The sequence below is a fragment of the Sceloporus undulatus genome, chromosome 6 (assembly GCF_019175285.1).
Source record: "Sceloporus undulatus isolate JIND9_A2432 ecotype Alabama chromosome 6, SceUnd_v1.1, whole genome shotgun sequence".
In the NCBI taxonomy this organism is placed as follows: Eukaryota; Metazoa; Chordata; class Lepidosauria; order Squamata; family Phrynosomatidae; genus Sceloporus; species Sceloporus undulatus.
The window spans coordinates 16,324,606-16,338,538 of record NC_056527.1 but is presented as its reverse complement, the minus strand read 5'-3'; positions in this window follow the sequence as shown (position 1 = coordinate 16,338,538).

The window sequence follows — 13,933 nt, the reverse complement described above, 5'->3', positions numbered from 1 at the left end:
AAGTGAAAGGAGACTTGCAAGGCCCATTTATGTATTTTGGCCAAATAAATAAATAGATTTGGTTGTTAATTATTTTTGAATGACATCACTGACGCAGGGTGCAGTTTGAAAATGGCCAAGATGCCACTTGTGCCACACTGCATGGAGAATACAGATGGTATTGTATGCAGGGAGTTGTACTACTGTGAACAACTATTCTTCACGAGTTGTTTGCAGCTCTTCAGTTTGGTTGTAGTGGCACAGTTTACCTCTGAGTAGTTTGTGAAAGAAGGCTACAGGACTCTACATAAAAGACGTGATTTTGCATATGTTTGTTGGAGCAAAAGATATAGCTTGGCCAGATCAGCATGACTGGCTGTGTCAAGTATGTAAACTTGCTGATTTCAGAGGCTTGGTAGACCTATAATTACAGTGTATAATTACTCAGTTGTTAACACTGAGGAAATAGGCAGGAAATGCAAGAGGCAAATCTTAGAAGGAAATGTTATGTATACTTGATCTCAGCAGTCTATATTGAACTATGTGTCATGTGATCTCTATACACAGTAATGGGCAGGTGGAGCAGACTGTTTAAAAGATTAATGTAAAGGCAACACAGATGTACAACATCTGTAAAAGGCAGCCATGGAAGGAGCCTAAATTTGCTGATTTGGAAAGCATGGTTGGGGTGGGGAATACCGGCCATCTTTGTTTTTGTATATAAAGAACTATTCAGCAATGAAATGCTCTCCTCCCCTATACTGGCTGGCTGTGTTTTCATGCTGACTCCAAGAAGATTTGGAACTTTGATAGTTGAGTTTACTCTAGAAAATGATATTGCAGCCTGCTGTAAAAGTCAAGTAAAATATTGAATAACTGGGTTAATCTGAGATAAATGGAGAAGCTCATTCAATAGAAATATGTTCTGCAGAGCTTCTGGGAAGCTAATTTATGAAAGATGCCTCCCCCCCCCCTCCGGCTTTGCTCCCAGATCTGTTATTCATGAACTTTTGAATGTTATCCAAAGTGTGACTAGAACACGGGGACTCAGCCCTTGTCAACATCACATGAAATATCATTTCTCCTTTTTCTTTTTTTTTTGGGGGGGGGGGGGGGTGGTGGGATATGGGGATAGAAAGTATGGGATACTGGGGTTTGAAAGTCATGGCACATGCATTTGATATCCTGTTCAACCAAGAAACTCAGTAAAATGTTTTTGAACCACCAGTATGTGCCTGGCAAATCTGGCTAGTCTTTCAGAATAATTTGACCTCTCTGTGAATTCACAAAGCTATACTTTACTGCAGATATCCCTTGTATTAAGATCTAACTGGCTACCATTCACTGTCAGAGGACAGATTGAGGGTGATGAAATTTCTCAAGCCCCTATGCACCTTCAAGATTTTCTTCAAAGGCATGGGAAGCAGGATTTCAAGTGACATGGAAGGCATGTGAGGAAGGAGAAAAAAGTATCATTTTGTTGCATGCGCTGCATGGGAAAGGAATCACTTCCTCCTGGAAATTACTTCCTCCTGCAGCTTCATCTAGATCCTGGCTGTAACACTTAAAAAGTAATTTAGTTGTGCTAAGATCATAAGTATGCACATTTGATTAAGAAGATAATTTAGCCCAATCCAACATAACTGAGAAGACCAACAGCTGCTATTGCCAGAAATTAGCCATTGGTCTACTATAGGATCAGAGCCAACCTTCTTCTGGCTCCTTTTTATGGGCTTTATAGTCATGAAAATAAGAAGGCCCCCCCCCAAAAAAAAATAATTGGCCACCCTCTGAAGCTTTTGTAATGCATACAAGCTGCTGATACATGGTACAAAGCAAGCATTCCTATTCCACATTAATGGTGGCAACTGCTAGTGAAGCTGACCACATCATGATAATGCTGTTTCATAGGCTAAGCCCTTCCTGATAGAGATTAGCTTCCATACTAATCTTAAACTTTTCCAGAGAGAGAAAAAGAGAGAGAGAGAGAAGAAGAAAGGAAAGAACTTTTCACACCATCATTACCATTACAAAAGTCTAAAGTGTCTCCAGTGCCATTCCCTAATGACTGAGTTCATGAATTTGGAGAGAAGCCATATATCCGCATTCAACATTCATGAAACATTAACAGAGCAAAATGTGCAATGAGTGATAGAACTGTGCCAATGCCTTTAGCTCAACTCATGAAAAGGGACTGTTCCGATTAGGAAGGAAGTCCGAGGAAAAGTTGGACAATTATAGAACTGGGTAATTCAGGGTGGATAAAAAGGTCCTCTTGGGTCATTTAGCCCGATGCAGAATTTTCTTCTGTTGATTTGCCCTTAATTGGTCAAGTTTGAAACATTCCATGTAGAAGGGATTCAATGCCCTCTTGTAGAATATGATTGCCTAGCCAAGAAAGGAGTGGCCAATTAAAGTTCTCGATGATCAAATCTCATAGGATTTGGGGCTGCCATATTTAGCTTTGCCCCAGGGCCTCTGCAGGGGGTGCCCATTGGGTACTTAATCTGGGCTGTCATTTGCAAGAAAATGTGGCATTATAGACATGTTTCCGGTACCACAACTTTCAGTCAGAAAGAAAGAAAGAAAGAAACTTTATTATTTGCTGACTTATGTTGCAGCTTTTGTTACGGCAAATGTGCCATTTGCTGAATTCCTTACTTTGCTGATTTTATTTCCCCCCTCAAAGATAGAACAAATCTTCCTGTTTCAACATTGCAGCTGATTGCTTCAATTGTTGTCAGAAGCGATATATTCCAGAGTGCTGTTGTCTATGAACATCCTATTGTATTTTTTTCATAAGTAGCTCAAGACACACTTAAAGTTAAGTAATATGTTTTGCTTGACCAGAGGAATGGTGGACAATTGTGCAGCGGTGCACATAAAAATTAGTCATCCTGAATGGAGTGCCACTATGTTCCAATGAATCACTTTATGGTTCCCAGAGGTTATTTTTAATTGAATTGTAGCCTGTTCTGTGATTATTCCAATTGGCATTTAGCAAAACTGAACAGAATACCTCTGCTACTACCAAGAATATGAAGGAAAACACCCTATAATTCACTTGTAAGTACCACTGAGAAATCATATGATTATGCACTGAAGCAATTTTCTCTATTTGAGAAATGCATTTTTGAAGAAATTATACCTTGCTTTTTAATCAGTGTCTTTCTTTCCATCCACTCTCCTCCTGCCCTGCTGTCTGTCTGTTTCACTAACACATGCAGGGAAACAGAAAGGGCTAGATGTGGATAATATTTTCCCCCAAATATTCCCATTCCTCTGTAAACAATGGCTTATGCGTGCAAAATCCAGTCCTCATAAACCCATATGGAGGCTATTTCCCAGATAAAAATCTCATAATTGACCACAAGATCTGGTGCATCCATTTTAAGTGTGTAGGCCACATCCAAATGTTATACATGCCCAAAACACCTTTGCACTCATTTCCACACCTACTAGCCTGAAACAAATAAAGTTCTCTGCAGTTTAGCCTTGAGGGAAAATACCTGAATTAATTTTATCTAACGCAGGCAAAGGCTGCTAGCAGCAAAAGATATTTTACTTATCAAAGCAAGCAAAATCAGTCTGAATTGTGGATCAGTGGCTGGATCGGCCCTTTTTAAAATATGGCAGAGTTAAGAAAAGTTTCTTTTTTTGGACTACAGGTCCCAGAATCCCATGACACCCTGACAGGGAGAATTTGGGAACTATAGTAGAAAACAGGATTTTTTTCCAGGCTCTAAGGTATGAGTAGTGTATTCTCCAGTACAAGAGAGCCAGTGTGGCATAGTACTTTGAGTGTTGGACTACAACTCCACAGACCAGGATTTGATTCCCAGTTCGGCCATGAAACCTATTGGGTGACCTCAGGCAAGTCACACTCGCTCAGCCTCAGGGGAAGGCAATGGCAAACCCACTCTAAACAAATCTTGCCAAGAAAACTCCCTGATATCCATCCAGAGTTGCAAATTTTGATTTTTTTTCAAAATTGAGCAGAATTCACTTCTTTCCCATCTGTGCATGAAGGCACACAACAACAACAAATTCTCCAGTACATTCATTTTAGAATCAGCTTGGCTACAGTTATGAATAACTCCTATCCTGCAGCAGAAATGTGGCAATAAAGTAGAGGGCAAGGATCTGAGATGGAACAGGACAAAGCTGGCTGGCAGGCAGCCCATGAGCCTGGCCCTCCTGTTTTGGGCCACTTTATGTGCCTGGAGAAACATTTGTCAATACTCATAGAAAAAAAACTCTTTCATGCTCATAGCTAAATTGTTGTTACTCCTTATATTTCCATCTCAATCCCCAGTTTTGTCCCAACCCATGTAAATGAAGACTCAAAGGAGAAAAGAAAAGATCTTGGCATTTAGGCGTACAGATGAACAAATCCGTCAGCCAACATGGAACCAGATTAAAATGACATCTCGTACAAGCATTTTAGCAGCATATTAATTTACCGGAGATGGAAGCACAGCATTAAACACTGACTGTAGCACATGGAAATAATGAATCAATCTGTTGAATCTCTCTGTACCCAATTAAGAACAATTAAAATAGATTCCAGTGTTATTTCTCAAGTGAGATGAGTAGCTGCTTCTCAGGAAGAAACTTTCTAACGAGGTTGAAATGTCAGAACCCTGTGTGCTCATTGTAGGCTATTTGATTTTATTAGTGACCAAGGAGTTTATCACATGCAATTTTCATGCCAACGTGGGCATGGGACAGGATCGGGCTGGAATGGATTAAAACTGATTTTACCACACGCAAAATTGCTGCTGCTCTGCTGCCCAACCATCACCCATCCTCCAGCAGTGCTCTGGCACCTGATTTTGGTATTATGGAAAGCTTCCATAGTATAAAAATTGGCCACCAGAGCACTGCTGGAGGATGGGTGATAGTCGGGTGGCAGCGCAGCAGCAATTTTGTGTGCAGTAAAATCAATTTTAATCCGTTCCATCCCAATCTTGTCCCATGCCCGGGTCGGCACCAAAACAATGGTGCAATAAAACGAAGCATGCAATAAATTCCCAAGAATGGCATTCTGGTTTCCCTTTGGGGAAGAAATATAACTGTCCAAGTAACTACTCTCTCCACATTTCTGAGCAAATTAGAGTTTCATTCTCTTTTAACTGAGGAAATACAGTTGATCTAACCTGTGCCCTCAAACATAACTGGCTTTGAGGAAATGCAGTAGCCATAAAGTTGTTAAGATCTGATATTCTAACTTTCTCTCACATTCCATTTGATTAAAATCTCAAAAGCTTTCCACCCAGAGTTGCAAATTTTGAATTTTTTTCAAAATTGAGCAGAATTCACTTCTTTCCCATCTGCACAAGACAATTGAATAGGTACAGTGTACCTTACAACTGTCCTGATTTGGAGGATCCAGTTCCAATTAATCCTCTGCCATTCCACTTTTTAGCTGCTTTTGAAATGCTCTCCTCTTTCCAATTTCTCTCTTTCTTCTTCACTTACCTCCACTGGTGCAATCTGAATTCAAAGTGCAAAAGATGTTTGCACTCAGTCAACTCAGGTTAGGGAGAGAAGAGGCAAATCTTGCCCTTCCCTTTCAGCTCAGGCAAAACCAAACTGCTGCAGCCTTCCCTAGTTTATCTGTTCTTCCTCATTAATAATGTTTCTCAGCTTTTTTTAAAAAAATAAAATTTTGAAATTTGAATTTTAAAAAATCTGAGGCCTCTTCTTACTCCTCCCACTGAGCTTCACTCCACTCCCGCCATCTCTTAAAGCATTTTAAAGGGAAGCAGATGAATGCCACAGACCACAGCCCATTTCTGCCCAAAAGTAGGTGTTTGAGAAGCAGTGGTGTCACACTCACTTTAGGGTGTCACCTGGTGTGGTTCACACGCCCCCCTAGTAATGCCACTGGAGTAGGGCCATGCTCCAGAGATATGTTCTTAGTTGTGTGCATGACCCCAAGAAGGCACATATCTAGGACAAACATTTCTAGGTTCACCATATATGCGTAGATCTCTCTTCTGCACATGCCCATAGTACAGTATAAACAGCTGCAGTGGTGGGTATCTTGTTTCATGTATGCAGTTCAACGATAGTGCTACACCATGTGGCCCATTCCCCACTCATCCCCATTTGTACAGAAAGAGACTGCTTATATGAGCATAGATTCTGAACACACAAAGCTGATAAACAATGACAGGATAGCCTGAAATTCATCTCCATTGCTTTTTTTTTTTTAACTCTAGCTCTGAATGGAGTTAAACTGATCAAATGGCCCACTACATCAATGGATGTAACCACACTGCAGAAATAAAGTAGTTTGACACCAGTTTAACTGTCATGGCTCCATTCTGTGGAATCCTGGATTTATAATTTAGGGAGGTATACATCCTGTTCTGTCGGAGAGCTGTGGTGCCTCATCAAACTGCAAATCCCAGGATTCTGTAGGATAGAATCATGCAGTTAAAGTGTGTCCAACTGCTTTCTTTCTGCAGAATGCACATAACTCATACTGCAGAAAGAACTATCCTAGTATGCACAGTGCACTACTGACCTGGCCATGCACCAGAATCTCAATCGACAAATGGGTTGGCATTAATTGAAGTGCACCAGTAATATTCTGAACATCATTTGGTGTTTTGCCCACACTAGATGCTAACATCCACTCATGCCCCAACCAAGAGTGAAATGAGAAGCATTATCCTCTTAAACGTTAATCTTGCGTTGAATTCTAAATGAACACCCAGCTAATTACTGTTGTCGCTTAAGACAATCAAATTGCTTTCCAGAATCACTACTAGTCAGAGAAGGCAGGGTGGGCTGGAGGGAGATGCTTTTATCTATTTGGTAAATAATTTATGAAACACACTGATGTATCCTCCCTGACAGCAACAGAGGCAGATAAGTGATAGTTCAAAATCAATTTGTCATGGTCCAGCATGTGCTCAATGACCTACTTGGTCACTGTTATATAGGCCAAACGTCCATCAGATGCTCTGAAAACAAGTCGGGTTGTTTCAAACACACACAGTCATTCACTTCTTGGCTGTTTTTGGGTTGGAGGCCCATGTTTCAAGCCGGGCTAACGATGGCCAAAGAAACCAATGATGGCCAGTGTTTATTTAACTCCCTACAGGACCGAATTGTTCAGGAACACTTTTGCTTAGAAAGAAAAAGTCCACATTTCTTCCTTGATGGAGAAGATTTCATTCCACTTAATGACTTGATTACTATGGCATTATCAGCCACAAGCTCTGCCAATTAAGTTTGCTATTTCTATGTGGATTCCAATCTCTCCTCAATGTAGGCAAATCTTGAAAAGTTGCTTTTAAAAAATAGTTCCATGGATACTTTTCAACTTCCCATAGCACTTAGTTACCCATATTGTTACATTCTTTAGAATGTAAATTTATCTTCCAATTTCTAGAGCACAAACAAATGACAGAGCTTGGCAAAGCTACTTTGGAAAACTACGATTCCCAGAATTCACCAGGCAGCATGGGCACTAGCCTTGAGTTCTCAAAGGGTTCTGAGACATGTTGCTGTTGTTGTTGTCTGCCTTCAAGTAATTTCCAACTTATGGTGACCCTAAGACAACGATATCACGGGTTTTCTTGGCACATTTGTTCAGAGGGGTCTGCTTCTGAGGCGGAGAGAGTGTGACTTGTCCAAGGTCACCCAGTGGGTTTACATGGCCAAGCCAGGATTTGAAACCTAGTCAGAGTCCAACACTCAAACCACTACACCATGCTAGCTCCTATCTTCCAAAATATAATTTTGTTAATTCTGTTAGTTATCTTTTATAAACCATCTGAATGTTATAAGCCATTTGCCTCTGTTATAAAACATGCTGTCCATCTGGCCACCTTGTCATCATCACAACACCTTAAACAGACCACAAAGCATAGCAGAAGCCAGCACTGCACTTGCAAAAATCCTCCTTCGCCATTTAGTGAAGTTACACCCACGTGACTATAAAAGAGAGATCTTGCTGCACTTTTGAGACTAACTGAAAGAAAGAAGTTGGCAGCATGAGCTTTCATAGACTAAAGTCTACTTCCTCAGATGCATATATATATGAGTGCACACAGACACACAGAGAGAAACAGATAAAAGTTTTGTCACAACTTTACAAAATTTTAGCATGATGCCCCAATTTAGCTTCAGGGAAGAAGGACAGGTGGAGACTGTTTTAAGTGTTTGTGGGGGGCACCCTTAAGGGACCTTGGGTAAGAGGGCAGGTGGTGCTATGCCCAACTCAAGCCCTGCTCTTCTCCGAGGTGATCAGAACCACACAATGGTTTCCCACAATGTGGCATCTCTGGCTTGTCAGCCCAGCTGTACCTAGTTCATCAATTGACAGTTGGATCTATAGATGCTTGGATTGGGGGCTTCAGCTCCCAGAATTGCTGACTGTTGCCCAAACTGACTGGGGCTTCTGGGAGTTGAAATCTAAAACCCCTGGAAGACCAAAGTTTGGGAACCACTGATCTACACTCATGTTATGGACAAGGGTCTGCAGCTGCAATCAATAAAGTTGTGGCTTTTTTTCTTCTTGCGCCAAGAAATTGTTCTGTGTGTTTTGTTATGGGATCTCTGACACTCGCCGCTGATCTAGCAAACTTAATTTCCCTTTCTGTGAAACAAGTATTCTTGCCACTTCAGAGGGAACTTGCTGATAGATAGTCAAAAGTGTAATCATAGCACTTAGTCAGCATTTTCAGGGGATGTGAGGATGCTAGGGGGCACTCTACTGATGAATAAAGCATGTGAGGTAGACAGGAAATGTTCACACATGTGGTTGGGACTTCTCATGGGGAAACAACCACCACAAGTCAAATAAAAATAAATGGAGCTAGATTTCTGTCTCCTTCTCTATCTTTTTCTTTTTCATAATTCTTGGCTTCAGTTCTTTGCTTGAATCCATGCCAAAGCATTTATATACCTTCCGTTTGTAGCATGGACGAGTGGCTAAACCCACTGAATGAAAATTCATACAGCAAACAGCAAAATCCAATTTGCACAGCTCTGCCACCCAAGCCAAAATAATATGTCTATTCATATGTCCTTATCCTCCTGCGGTGTTCTAAGGGCAAAATGCAGCACGGTGATGGCTGAATGACTAGCTAAATCCAAGTGTTTGGTACCTGCAGTCCAAGCAAAATAAAGCAACAATACTATAAGTGTATCAATGTTTCTTAGGGTGTATCTGAAGTACATAGTCAATTTCATACCACTTTAATTTTTGTGGCATAAAATCCTGAGATTTGTAGTTTGGTAAACTAGTTAGATTACTCTATGGACAGGCAACTAAAGCTCTCTATCGGAGAATTCTAAGCACCTACAAATCCCATGCCATAGGACAGGACCATGTTCATTAAAGTAGCATGGAACTGAAAACACTGTTTAGTGTATATGTACCTCAAGGGGAAAAATGGGGGAATCTGTCTCCCTATGTTATTGGATTTCAGTTTTCACTAGCCCTACCCTGGTGAGGCACGAAGAGAGCTGTAGTTTTTGTTGTTATGTGCTTTCCCATCAACTCTGGCTTATGGCAGCCCTCTCACAGGGCCTTATCAGCAAGATTTCTTCAGAATATGTTTGCCATTCCTCTGAGGCTGAGGGAGTGTAACTTCCCTAGGTCAGTCAGTGGCCTTCCATACCTGAGCAATGATTTGAACTGATGCCCAGAGTCAGTCCAACACTCAAACCACTACACCACACTGCATCTCCTGATGGGAATAACAGTTCATAAATATCTGGAAGGCCATGGTTCTCCACCATGATATAAAATTTCATCCACTTCCTAGGTATACAAGTCAAATTTATATAATTGCCTTCACTGCATAAGTGTACAGCTGTGATCATTCACTGCATTTCATTATGGAATACTATGTGAGGGTACTGTTGATCTAGAAAGAGTGAGGATACTGTTGATCTAGATAGCAAAGAGTGATGAAAATGGCCAAAAATCTGGAGCAACATCTGGGTGCAATGTTTGGAGCCTTCTAGTTTATGGAAGGGGGAATGTGAATAAAGAGTGGGGAGACACGAGAGTTATATGAAATGATGACTGATGTTGAGAAACTGGGTATAGAGAAGCTTTTCACTTTCTCTTGTATTATAAGAACTCAGGCTTATTTACTGAAGCTGAATGGCTAGAGATAACAGGAAGTGCTTCTTCACAAAGTACACAATAAAACTGAAATTTGTTGCCACAAAATGCCGGGTGCCTCTACACTGTAGAAATAGTGCAGTTTGACAACATTAACTGTCATGACTCCATCCTACAGAATTCTAGGGTTTGTACTTTTGTGAGGCACTGGAACTCTTGGGCAGAGAAGGCTTAAGATCTTGTAAAACTACACATCTGAGAATTCCATAGGATGGAGCTAAAGCATGTAAAGTGGTGCCAAACTGCATTATTTCTACAATGTAGATGCATCCATAGTGATGGCCACCAGCTTTCAAAGAGCATTAGACAAATTCTTGGAGAACACTATCAATCACTAACACTCATGCTGGCTCAATGAAACCCTTAGGATGAGAAGCAGCATGCCTTGAAGCACCTTAAGTGGGAAACAGGAGAGAATATTGACCTTATGATGAAGGCGGGTTACAGACCACCTATTTGAGGCGGGCTGTACCCGCCCCTTCCCCGGTGTATCGGGGCCTCAGTGGGCAGAATGGCAGCCGCTGAGGCCCCGATCTGCCGCTTTTCAGGCTGCGGGGAAGCGGCAAAATGCCGCATCCCCGCAGCCTGAAAAGGGGTGTCCTTGGGGCTTCAAGCCACAAGGACACCCCGCAGTGGCGGGGAGGGGGAGAAAGGGGCCGCTTGGCCCCTTTTTCCCTTGCTTCGCTGGGCGCAGCCGTCTGAAGGCTGCGCCCAGCGACGCAAAGCAGTGCCGCAAACCAGGAAGGAGCTCCAAAACGGAGCTCCTTCCTGGTTCGCACTAAGGGCGCACTAGGCTCCCTGGCGCGGAGCGAGGACGTCATGTCTGCGCCGCCCTGTATAGAGGCAGCACGGCTGTGATGTCCTCATGGCGGCGGCCATCTGGAACAGCTGCCGTCATTTTTTACACACGGAGCGCGTATTAGGGTTAGGGAGGTGCGGAAGCACCGCACCTCCCTAACCCTAGTACGCGCTCTGCGCGTACGTTCATGGCAGTGTGTAACCCGCCGAAGTTGTAGATCTCCAATGCCCATCTAGTTGGTGACTGTGAGAATCAAGAAGGCTGGACTAAATATGCCAGGAATGGAAAAAATTTCTTAGACCTGAGGTCCATTTGCAGCAGTAGGAGATGCGGCGGGTGTATTTGCATATTCTTATCAAGTCCTATTGACTTACAGCTGGGATAAGAAACATATGGCCCTTCAGATGATTTTTGGTCTGGTGCTCCCTTCCACCCTAGCAAACATAAGCAATCATGAAGGATTATGGGAGTTTTCTTTAAAAACATTCAGAGAGCTACACCTTTAACTTAAAATATCTTCTCTGTACTTTTTATGCACCTAGATTTGACAGGTTAGGCACAAGAGAAAAAAGTTTAAATGCACCTGAAATGTGGAAACATTTTCTCTGCTTGGCTAATCCCCTTTGCTAGTCCAGTCCCTGATCTCTCCCCCCAAGAGCCTTTGCTTTATTTCCAATCCTGCCATTAACACACACTCCTTCTACATGATCACACAGTTTCTTTGTTTTGACTTGACTTAAAAATCAAGGGCAGCTAACTAGCAGCCCAGTGGTGAGATCTAGCCCTTGAAAGTAATCTTATCTGGTCCCTGGCAGCTCTCCCAATCATTATGTAGTCTTGAAAGTTTGCCAAGAGTTTCACAAGTAAGGCCAAAAAGAAGGAAAGCATTTTAGATGTCATAAGAGACCAAGAGCACATTGTAATGATACCTTTCTCTCTTGATTTCAAAGGTGATGCTTCAGGCATGCTTGGGGGCACATGTCCTACAACTGCAAATACTATTACTGCTTATAGATCAAGGCCAACAATGAAGGGAATGAGTTGGGCATGATAACCTACCTTGAACTAACTATCACTGGCTGGAGAACAGTACACTGACCAACATAGACGTTACGAGTTAGAAACCTGTACACTTCTTGATACTCAAATCGTTTTACCTGCTTTTTCATTTTAGAACATAAGGCCCTCCAGATGTTTGTGAATGCCAGATTCTCTCACCTCTGGCTGCTTCAGAAAACAGGATACAAACCAATGGATTCAATGTGTGGTAAAGAAGACTCTGAGGGCGTGTTTCCACTATGATTTAAAGTGAATTGCTGATCAGGGTATATGACTATCATTCCCATTTGAAAATGGTTCTGATCCTACTTTGATCAATTTCTGAGCCAATAAAGCGAGGCAAACACAAAAACCTGGTTTTTCCAGACACTAGTTTCCTAGCAGTTCTTTTGAAAATAATCGATTCTGAAGTGTGTTCAACAAGTGGGAACATCCGATCTGAACCACATCATTCTGGAGGGGAGGGACTAATGGCAGAGGGGTGTTTACCATCCCTCCTCAGTTTTAGATTGATCCACCATCTCCCCCCCCCCCCCCAGCACTGCTTTTGTGATTGTAGTGTGACCTATGGGTGCATGATGTTTTAAATAAAATAAAATTGATAGAAGATTTGATTGATTGATTTTGCAGCTACTTGCATCAGTGAGGCAAGTGGTTGCAACACCAATCAATCAAATCTTCTATAGATTTTTTAAAGAAAAAATGATGGAGATTTTTCTTCCAAAACCAAAGATTTGATTCTTTGGTTTTGCAACTACTTGCCTCACTGATTGCAAGTACAGTGCGCCCACGTTATATGCAGGCATGCTATACGTGGCTTTGAGCACATGTGCTCAAGCCATGGGGAGTGTGCAGGGCACGCGGGGTGGCTCATCCCATTCAGATGAATGGGGTGCACACCTGTGGTGCATGAGCACCACTGCGCCACCACTCGCATGAGCCCCATTCAAATGAATGGTGCTCAAGCATAGGTGGAATTCGCCTTACGCGGGGGGGGAGGGTCCAGAGCGGATCCCCCGCTTAAGGCAAGGGTCCACTGTAGTTGCAAAATCAATCATCTATCTATCTATCTATCTATCTATCTATCTATCTATCTATCTATCTCCCCCAAGCCAGGCCTGATGATACACAGATGATTGACATGTATTTTGAAGCCCACTAGTGAGGACAATGATCGTGCCAAAAAAGAAGCAATTACAAGGGGATAATGAAAAGATCTGCTTTCATAGTGAGAATAATGGGCCTTTTGGAATCAATTTACCAATATGGAGTGAAGATAAATCGCACACCCGTTTAAATGTGAGTGGGAATGAGCCCTGAGTAAACTTATGAACAATCTCCTGATGGTAACAGTTGCTTCATGGTGTAATAGGACTTTCTTAGATGCTAAAGGGGTCTTGTTTTTTTGATACCTACTTGCCAAAGATGCTTTAGCTGTAGATTCCTGCATTAGTGGGGAGTTGAACTCCTGGCTTGGGTTTTTTTTTTCTACTTCACAATTCTGAGATTTCTACATTGTCATGGCCCACTGTAAAGAAGTGATATGATGTGCAGTTTAGCAATATCTGGAAAGTCGAAGATTCTCCACTTGTGTTTAAGCTGTAATCATATCTTTCAACATGAAAGAATGATGCTGAACGCTAAACAATAGACTAGAACAGATTCACTGTAACCTTGAATATAACATCAAGGAAGAGCTGTTGTACAGAACAGGGAAGTTAGGCAGGCAAAATGTGGAGGGGAAGTAAGTAGCATCTATTGAAGGTATCAGTCTTACACTATGACTAAAAGATTATGTACTTTTGTATCTGGCAACTGTCCTTTCAATATTTTAATGTGGTCTGTTATGTTGTGTTGGGCTGTTCTCAGGTTCTGATACACTTCTGCAGGCACACCCAAAGGCTGGGTTAGCAGTGCGAACTGTGGGAATTTCTTGAGCA